The sequence below is a fragment of the Myotis myotis genome, unplaced genomic scaffold, assembly GCF_014108235.1.
Source record: "Myotis myotis isolate mMyoMyo1 unplaced genomic scaffold, mMyoMyo1.p scaffold_m19_p_3, whole genome shotgun sequence".
NCBI classification, from domain to species: domain Eukaryota; kingdom Metazoa; phylum Chordata; class Mammalia; order Chiroptera; family Vespertilionidae; genus Myotis; species Myotis myotis.
In genome coordinates this window covers 160301499-160312072 of record NW_023416335.1, presented here as the reverse complement: position 1 = coordinate 160312072, position 10574 = coordinate 160301499, and positions in this window count along the sequence as shown.

Here is a 10574-nt window from a genome sequence, read left to right as displayed (position 1 = left end):
ATCCGGCTTTGGGCCATAAATTCGTGGCGGGCGGCCGCGGGCGGCGGGGCCACACGCTGGGTGGACGCTCTCTCCCGCGCCGCCGCGCTGGCTCGCGCCCCCCGAGCCGGCGGGTTCTCACGCCTCCCTGAGCAGCCTCCGGCGCTGCCCTGCCCGCCCCGCCTCCCGGGTTCGCGCCACCTTCCTGGCATCTGTCTACCTCGCCCAGCCGCAGGCTCTACCTGAAACCCCACTTCCTCTTTCCTCTATCACTCTTGGGCTCCACGTGGGCAGCGTCTCAATGAATTCACCTTTCCCTGACGCCTCGGGCCTGGTTTCTGGTCGGAGTTTCCTGCCAAGACTAGTGTACCCCTTAAGGTGGCAGTCCTGCCTCCCAGGGTATCTTGCTAAAAAAAAAATTCTCGCCCTGGCCGGTTGCTCAGTGGTTAGAGCGTCGGCTTGTGGACTGAAGGGTCGCAGTTTCGATTCCCGGTCAAAGGCACGTGCAGGTTCCATCCCTGGCCCCGGTTGGGGGCGAGCGAGGCAACCAATCAATGTGTCTCTCTCTCCCTTCCACTCTCTAAAAAATTTTTTTAAAAAGATCCTCGGGTGAAGATTTTTAAAAAACAAACCGGTCTAATCATGGTCAACAGCTTAAAACACTGTGGTCTTCTTAGGCATGAGAATAAAGCTTATGTTGTTTACGCCCATCAAGGAAAGCCCCTCACATCCTGCCAGCATCCTTCTTTTCTTGATCTTTTTTTTGTAATATATATATACATATATTACAAATCAATAATATATATATTGCAATATATATATATGATGAATCAATAATATATATTTCAGAGAGGAAGGGAGAGGGAGAGAGAGATAGAAACATTAATGATGAGAGAGAATCATTGGTCAGCTGCGCCCTGCACACCCCCTACTGGGGATCAGCCGGCAACCAGGGCATGTGCCCTTGACCAGAATGGATCGTGGGAATCAGTCCGCAGGCCGATGCTCTATCCACTGAGCCAAACCAGCTAGGGCCTTTTCTTGATCTTTAGACTTATCTCCAGCATCATAGCCAGACCTGGGCACACCACAGCCTGTGCTTCAGTTACACAAAATTGCAGGAGATTCATTAAATTCCCAACAAGCTCTCTCCCTCTGCCTGGCCTTTACCTGCACCTTGTTTCCACCTGGACTGCCCTCCCCCCCTTGTCTGCTTGACAAACACTTTTTTTTTACCTGCCCTTGACCGGAATTAAACCCGGGACCCTCTGGTCCGCAGGCCGACGCTCTATCTATCCGCTGAGCCAAACCGGCTAGGGCCACAAACACATTTTTTAATCAGTGCTAAAACATTCCCTCCTCTGGGGAGATCTCCCTAATTTCTCTCACCTCTGGCAATTGGTAATGATATCTATTAGCACTTACTGCACAAACGGTTGGTAAGTTGCACCCACCAGACTGTGGAGCGTGCTCAGTTAAGACAGGGACCATGTCTGATTGTTGTGTCCTAGTCCCCGGACACACAGTCTGGCACCAGGAGCTGCTCAGAAATGATGAAAGCATGAAGGAATAAATGAAGCTGCGATTTTCCCAGGCATCTGGAAGATGACACACACACAGAAGACACTCAGGGCTCTGCTGGTCCGAGCAGCCTTGACAAGGCATCTGTGACCCCGCAGGAGATCCCCCTCCTCCGTCCTTTTGGGTTCAAACTCTACTGCAGCATGACCTTGGGAAAACATTAACTTCCTCTCTCTCAGGCTGTTTCCTCAGCTGTAACATGGCAATGACACTGACTTCTTACTAGGACCTTCACAGTGATTGAATGAAATAGTCCATGAAATGCTTACTATATGTCAAAAAGTGTGGGATTCTTTGAGGTTCCAGGCAGATGTGTGGATCCATCTTGCCCCTTCCCCCTGGAGAGGAAAGTACTTCCACTAACAATCTAAGCCAAGCAGCTTGAGAGACTGAGGTCTCCAGAGCCTCAGATTTCACAAATATGCATTCTGCAAGAACATGTGGGATAGCAAGTCACCCTCCCTAGGGTGGAGGTCCTACTGCTTGTTCCCAGAGAATGGTTTTCACTGCTGTTCCCTCAATGGCTACCAGGGGGCAGCACAAACTCCCAAATCGCCTCCGGCTGCCTAAGGGCTAGACTAGAGGCAGGAGAGCCTTCTGAGCCATCCTGAGAGCTGGGTCCTGGTCCCTGCTTCCCCTCCCAGGCAGGTCTTGGTGTCCCATTCCTCTCCGCCACTTTCCCATGTCTCCTGTCTTTTCTGGTGGCTTTGTGCTCCCTTAGCCAGCTTACAGCAGGCTCCCAGGCGCCTTAATTCCCCAACCTGCCCTTGATTATGGCCAATCTTGCCCTACGTTTGGCATCCCAGGAATGGGAGGGGCATACCAAAGCCTCTGGAAACAGAATATAGCAGGGAATTCTGGGGAAGACAGACCTGGGCTCCAATCAGCTGTGACACCTTGGACAGATAAAGGCTTTCACTACCTGGGAAGCTCCACTTTGCTCTATGCTTGATTTATTCAGGGATTTCTCTGACTGCCCAGGATTCAGCCTACCCTTGCTTAAGCCGGAGCCTCCCTCATACCTGCCCTATTTTCTGTCTACTCAGCTTCTTTGCACTGAGGCCAAGACCCATCATCCTTAACCCTGACATCCCCTTGGGTACACGCACCGAGTCCTATCCCACCAAGAGACGCAGTCTGGATCCAGCTTCACACCACACAGGGCTTGCGCCCAACACTAAGGGAACAACATAGGGTCCCAGCACCTCTTACTTATGGAGCCCCACCTGGCATCTTTTCTGGGTGAGACAACTAGCAACTCATTACCTTACAGGAGGCTGCTCTGTGTGTGTGTCAGGGATTATGACATTCAAGAGGCTGGTCACCATTGGAAGTCCCTCTCCCCTCAGCCCACAGACAGAAGGACGTGAAGTTGTCCCTGCTGAGACTCTCATCACCTTCTTTCATGGTGATGGTGAACAGGAGGTACAGGGGCACAACTCAGGTGCCCCTCCCTCACGTGGTGAGTTTTCCCTCACTCCCTACCATACCTCCTCCTTCTCGCTTTCCTTTTATTCTCTCTTTCTCTCTCTTTTTAAAAAAATATATATTTTTATTGATTCCAGAGAGGAAGGGAGAGGGAGAGAGAGACAGAAACATCAATGATGAGAGAGAATCATTGATCGGCTGCCTCCTGCATGCCCCACATTGGGGATCGAGCCCACAACCTGGGCATGTGCCCTTGACTGGAATCGAACCTGGGACCCTTCAGTCCGCAGGCTGATGCTCTATTCACTGAGCCAAACCAGCTAGGGCTCTCTCTTTTTTTAATCCTCGCCCGAGGACGTGCTTAGAGAGAGGAAGGGCAAGGGAGAGCGAGAAACATCAATGTGAGAAAGAAACATCTATTGGCTGCCCTCTGCCTACACCCCAAAGGGGAATAAAACCATTAAACTTTTGGTGCACAGAACGACATTCAACCAACTGAACCAGTCTGCCTGGGAGTATTCTCGTTTCTTTTCCTCTCCTTTTATACACCTACCCTTTCCACTCCCATTTCCTCACTCCTCATTCTTCTGGGACTTAGTTTCCTGCCATTCTTCTATCCTCTAGATTCTAGGTCAGGGGTGGGCAAACTTTTTGACTCAAGGGCCACAATGGGTTCTTAAACTGGACCGGAGGGCTGGAACAAAAGCATGGATGGAGTGTTTGTGTGAACTAATATAAATTCAAAGTAAACATCATTAGATAAAAGGGTATGGTCTTTTTTTATTTAAGTTTTATTCATTGCGGGCCGAATTCGGCCCGCGGGCCGTAGTTTGCCCATGGCTGTTCTAGAGTCTAGAAATCCTATCCTCTCTGCATCCCAAATGCTTTCCCTGCTTGCCTAGGGGAGCTTCCCATCATCTCCCTTCAGTTCCCCTTTCTGTCCCATCCTGGACCTGAGACACCACCAGGGTCCTAATGATGTATGACCCACTTTTTGGCGATCTCCAAGTCAGAAACCATCACCTCTGGGGCTTCAAGGGACATGATGTGCAACCTCACGGCTGGGACAGCCTCACTGATACGGGTATTGAGACCAAGACAGTCCCATGCAGGAAGCAGGAGGGCAGGAGGGAGATCTGTATGGCTGGGGCCAGAAGGGGCCAGACAGTCTGGGCAGTGAAGATCTTGCTAATAGTTGTTGGTGTTCTTGGTGAGTTTCACACTTGTTGGTGATGATGGAGATAAATCCCACCTCCCTCGAAGTCATCTCATTCTTTAAATTACTAGTATGTTCACATCCTTGTTCATTGTCCATCTGTCTGTAACGACCATCCCCAACACCAACTATGTCTCAGACTGTGAGATCCAGAGGCAGGGATGATATGTAACTCCTTCGGTCAAGCTCTTTGCCTGAGACGTCTCCAGGATACTCAGGAGGAGGAAGCAGAAGGCCAGTGGATACAGAGGAAACAGAACAAGTTTGGGGTTAATGAGCCTTGTTATCAGCAGTGGGTGAAGTTTGGAGAGTGGATGAGCTATCTCGGAAGAAGGAAACTGGGATGAAAACAAGAGCTGGGAGTGAAACACGGGAACCACCACTATTTCAAGGGCCCGCGGCTGAGCTGGAGGGCCAGTTGTTTCCCAGTGCCCAGTAGTTCTGGGCTGGTGCTGTGGCTAATTTGGGAGTGAGGTCAGTTGAGAGCTTATCTTGCTTCCTAACCTCTATCCAAACTTCACCTTGCCACTCTTTATGCCGTTGGCCTTCCAATAGCATGCTGCCTCTGAGGCCCTCTGGCCTCCCTGCCTTTCCACCTGAAGAAACACATTGCCTGCAGTTTCCTGCTTCTGATCGGTATGGCTGTCCTGGTGCAGATCTAAGAGCAGTTTTCCTTTGCCTCCATTAATGACTTCTTCCTCTTGACCCAGACAAGCCCAAAGGCACCTTCTAAAGCCCATCCTGAGTGCAACCCTAAGCACCGTTCAGTCATACTCATAAATGATTTGGGGATTATCTGCTGCCTTGAATGGCCTAGGCCAGTGGTCGGCAAACTGCGGCCCCTTGAGTGTGGCTCTTCCACAAAATACCACGTGCGGGCGCGCACGTACAGTGCAATTGAAACTTCGTGGCCACACTCAGGGGCCAAAGAGCCGCATGTGGCTCGCGAGCCGCGGTTTGCTGACTACTGGCCTAGGCCATTGCTTCCCCTCCATTAGAGTAACTCAACCTGGACTCAGAGGAACTTAATATATTCAAATGAGCACAAGCATATATTCAGAGAGTTATATTCAAATTAATACCTCCTTCCAACTCTCATACACAGACAAAGTGATCACTTCAATGCGGGGAAGAGGGAAGCTGTTTGCCCTGTGTCTTTTTCGGAGGCAACAATAGCTCTTCGGTTCTGCGAAATCTCTAATGCGCATTAGGGTGCCCCTACCTGCAACCAGTGACACCTGCACTGCCCACCCCTCAATCTGTTCCCTATACACAGTCCCTTCTCATACCCTGCCTGGGGCCACCTGAAGCAGGCCTGGGGATCAAAAGGAGAAAACATCAGGATTCCAGGCCCTCCGCCCCCCACCAGTGTGGAAATTGAAGTCATTGGGATGCAGAAGGGCCTCCTGAAGTAATCAAAAGTATTTTTTAGATTTTCAGGGCAGTCATCCAGTCTAGGGCGAAGACTATTCTAACTCAAAACACATGAAGGTAAGTGCTAAGTTGATTCATCGCCCAGAGCTCTTCAGAAGTGAAGTTCCAGCCATGAGTCCCTGGGTGAAGAAGACATTCTGCCTGGAGGCAGGGAAGGCAGCCTCAGGCCTTACAGGCCCTGTGAGCTTCCACATTCCATTCCTCGCATGTTTTGGCACATGTGTGTGTGAGTGCACACCCGTGCACACGCACACCCGTCCACACACACACACACACACACACACACACACCCTGCACATTTGTTTTTCCAAGGCTTATCTCCCATCGTTTCTCATTTCATTCCAGTCTCCCAGTTTTTCAGAGACAACCTTGTGCCTCCTCCTCTCTCCTTCACCTCCTGTATCCAAGTTTGCAACTTCAACCCCCACCACAGCTTGACCCAGCTCCTTAAACCAAAACAGAAACCCTTCTCTCTGCTTTGAGTGAAAGAAGCAAGGGGGGAGTAAAGGGTGGACATGAGAGCCAATCACCATTCCTCACCTCCCTTTATAGGCAGGGATGGGGAGGAAATCAGGAAAATGGTTTCTACCTGCCCATGATCCCTTATGTTAATGAATGGAGCCACAGGAAACCCTCAAAGAGGGAAGTTGTTACTCCCATGCTGAAAGGTAGCAAAAAATTTGGATAGAAATAAGAATCTAATTGGTTTAGCTGGACACTAAAGAACAGTGATTTACAGTCTTCTTACAACATCCCAAATGACTCTAGTCATTTCAAGAATGGTTATAAAATTCTCAAGTTATTATCTTAAAAATTTTTAACAGAGACTGGCCAGTGTGGTGCGGTGGTTGAGCATCAACCTATTGATGAGGAAATTAAGACATTTGGGGGGCTACCAGCCTGAGTCTTTACCTAGTTAATCAGTATCCCTAATGCACATTCTTGTTAGCCTATAATCAAGTCACTGCCCCTTCGTTAATTATCTGGTCTTGCAAGACCTGTTCACCTAAATACTCACATTTTACAGAGGCCATAAACCATGAACAATACACAACCCCCGAGGGGGTTATCAGTGCTGGCAGGCCAGGCCTTTAGGTGTGGTCTCACATCCACCATCCCAACACATGGGGCTTTAAAAAAACAAACAAACGTATTTTATTAATTTTTTAAAGAGGGGAAGGGAGAGGGATAGAGAGTTAGAAACATCGATCAGCTGCCTCCTACACACCCCCTACTGGGGAGGTGCCTGCAACCAAGGTACATGCCCTTGACTGGAATCAAACCTGGGACTTTTCAGTCGGCAGGCAGACGCTCTATCCACTGAGCCAAACCAGTTAGGGCCCAACACATGGGGCTTTTTGCAAAGCCTGTGAAAGGTCTGGAAGTCTGATCCATATTTGGGGGACAAAGAAACCAATGGGTATAAAGAGAAAGCTCCCTCCATATTGGCTTGCTCAGAATTTGGAAACAGGCTCCCCTGAGCCACGATACTAGTACATCTGGAAATAAATGGGTTTTTCCTGTGTCTCCGAGTACTACTGTGTATTTTTTGGTCGCCTGGTAAATTCTGTAACACTATGAACCAGGAGGTCACAATTCGAGTCTGAGTCAGGGCATGTGCCCAGGTTGTGAGCTCAATCCCCAGTGGGGGGCGTGCAGGAGGCAGCCAATCGATGATTCTCTCTCATAATTGATGTTTCTACCTCTCTCTCCCTCTCTCTTCCTCTCAAATAAAAGAAAAAGAAAAAAGGGTAAAGAGCCCTAGCCGGTTTGGCTCAGTGGATAGGGTGTTGGCCTGTGGACTGAAAGGTCCCGGGTTCGATTCCAGTCAACCTGGGTTGTGGGCTCAATCCCCAGTAGGGGGTCTCAATCCTCAGTAGGGAGTCGTGCAGGAGGCAGCTGATCAATGATTCTCTCTCATCATTGATGTTTCTATCTCTCCCTCTCCCTTCATTTATATCAATAAAAATATATAGCCCTGACTGGTTTGGCTCAGTGGGTAGAGCGTCGGCCTGCGGACTCAAGGGTCCCAGGTTCGATTCCAGTCAAGGGCATGTATCTTGGTTGTGGGCACACCCCCAGTAGGGAGTGTGCAGGAGGCAGCTGATCAATGTTTCTCTCTCATAGATGTTTCTAACTCTCTATCCCTCACCCTTCCTCTCTGTAAAAAAATCAATAAAATATATTAATATATATATATATATATATATATATATATATATATATATATAGTTGCAAGTTTAAAAATAGAAGGGTAAAGAGCCTTGGCCAGTTTTCTCAGTGGTTAGAGCTTCAGTCCACAGATGGAAGTAATGGTGGGTTCAATTCCCAGTCAAGGGCAAGTACCCTGGCCACATTCAGGGCTTGGGCAGGAGGCATCTTTCTCCCATCGATGTTTCTCTTTCTCTCCCTCCTCCCTCCCTTCCACTCTCTCTAAAAAATATCCTCGGGTGAGGATTCAAAAAAAAAAAAAAATGGTAGAGAAAACATAGAAAGAGGGTGCATCCTCTGTGTCCTGGGAGAGATGCGCCTGCACTCTCCAGGTTGCACCTTGGCAGCTCCATCCCCTCTATCTCTGGCTCCTTGCAGACCCAATCGGAATGGTGAAGCAGGAACCAGAGAGAAAGGGGGTGCGTGACAGAGGACAAAGGAGCACAGCCAGGCCCGGTTCTCTGGGAGCGGATTCCCTGGCTTGTGTCAGGAATCACTGAAACATAAAGCAGCGAACCCAGCTGCAGAGGGAGGTGCTGCTTGCTATCTGAAAAAGCATGAAGGAATGGTCCATCCCATTCTTACATGGCAGGGCTTTGGTTTACCTGCCCTCCTCCCGCAGCTGCAGACCTCACTTGGCCCCACCCCCACCTTGCTGCAGATGTCGAAGCTGACTTTCATAAGCTGCAGAGGCCATGGCCAATACCACAGCTCCCCACCAGCTTCCTTCCCCAGAGGACAGCAGCAACAGGAAGGGGGAGAAAAAAAGCAGAGGGTGCAATAATAACCCCAAACCTTCTCATCTCAGCAGCCCCTCAGTTTATCAGCAAACTCAATTCTCAGCATCTCTTCCTCTCTTCCTGGCTCATAACCAAATGATCACACAAGGCTGTGCTGAGAAGAGGCATGAGGCTATTGGGCCAGCATTGCCTCTCTCCGTCTGGGAGGGGGCATCACATTATATACAGAAAGAGATGCACCTGTTTCCAGAGGTAGCCTGGGGTAGAAAGAGCTCGTAAAGAGTCCCAGATTGTTGCAAAAAGACAATAATTTGAGGGGGTTGGAATTAAATATCCAAATTGAGGCTGTTTGTGGAATTTAACGGGGGTGGTGGAGGGGGTAGAGAGAACATGGGGTGGAGAGACCAGAATTGAGAAGGAAAAAGACAGAGAAAAACATACATAATATAGTAGACAAAGGGGAGAAACCATTTAAAAAAAATACAGATGCACAAATACAGAAGCTGAGAGGAGGGAGCCAGCACCTGGAAAGCAAGATGTTCCAGCAGCAGAGGCGGGAGGGGAAGCAGGAGAGCAGAGTGGGAGGAGGAAACAAAGGCAAAAGAGCCAAGGACCCGAGGACAGACCCTTCCCTTCCTGTGCTGGCAGCTTGGCCGTGACTTTCAGCAGGTGAGTTCTCGTGGTTTCTCTATGCTGGACTTCTTTCCGTCACCTCTGCTGGAGGAACAGCCCGTGTCCGTGTGGCACGCTCACACACCAGTTGGCTCCAGCTTTTGCCTTGTCTGCCCCCCCTCCTCTGCCCCAGGTCACACTCAAGGTTTGAGTAGCAGCTTGGCATGTCCACAGGCTGAACTGCGCCCTCTGCACACACTCACATGCAGCAGCCAACACTAGGCTCTCCCCCAGCTCACACTTCCTCACAAAGGCAGAGGCTGCCTGGGGGCTGCTTACTCTAACAGGGCGATTCCCAGCTGTGTGCTCAGTGATCCAGCTAAGCACAGGCTCCCACACAGTAAGCCTCCATTTTCCCCAGCTGTCAGTGCTGCATCGATTTCACTGGCTCTGCAGCCCTTTAGTGGAGACAAAAGGGGAGGCAGCACTGCCCAGCTCTGGGCTTCTCCAGAGCTCCGAGTGGCAAGACTCCTGGGAGAAGAGTTACGAGTGATGAAGAGCTCATCTGAATGAGTGCCATGCAGGCAGACCCCTGACATCCTGGAGGGAAACAAACACCAAGCCCGCGCTGTTCAGGAGTGGCAGTGCGGGTGTCAAACCCTGGCGTCTCGGATGGGCCCTAGACAGGGACAAAGTGGCGCGAGAGAACTGGAAAGAGATTGAAAGGGAAGGGGCAAGCAGTCCCAGGCTTCAGAGTTAGGGAATAAATAATGTCCAGAAGGTCTGGCTCTCAAGTGGACCAAATGGCTCTCCTATCCCATGTTTATGGGTTCATGGACCATTAAACCAGCCAGTCTACAGATGTCTTCATAAGACTTTACGACATTAGACCGAGGAGACCCTATAACTCAGCAGCAAGAAGGAAGAATTAGATAAGAGATGGTGGAAACAAGAGGGCTCAGCCCTTCGGAGTCACATCTCAGTGGGAGGATGTCTGGGTTCCGAGACCCCTGTCTTGCTCACTTTTGTCTTCTGTGAGTTTCTGCCCATCTCCATTCGTCACAACTGCACCAGGCTTATATTACCCAGTAAATTCTTGATAATCTACATACTCTTTCCCCCTCTAATCCAACTTCCACTTGCCCCCACCCCCACCATACTCCTGATCTACAATCACTTGGTCCTCAGAGAACAGTTTCTTTGGTATTTATGAAGTAAATCAGAAAGATAATGAAGTTATATTTACAAACACACATTTTGGGATTTTCAAACCTGATTTAGATTGTCAATATGGTTTCCCACAAATTCTAACCAGGAGCTGACTCTTTTAGGAGTCCCTGGATTCCTGGAGGGTAATGTTTATTCTTTGAGCC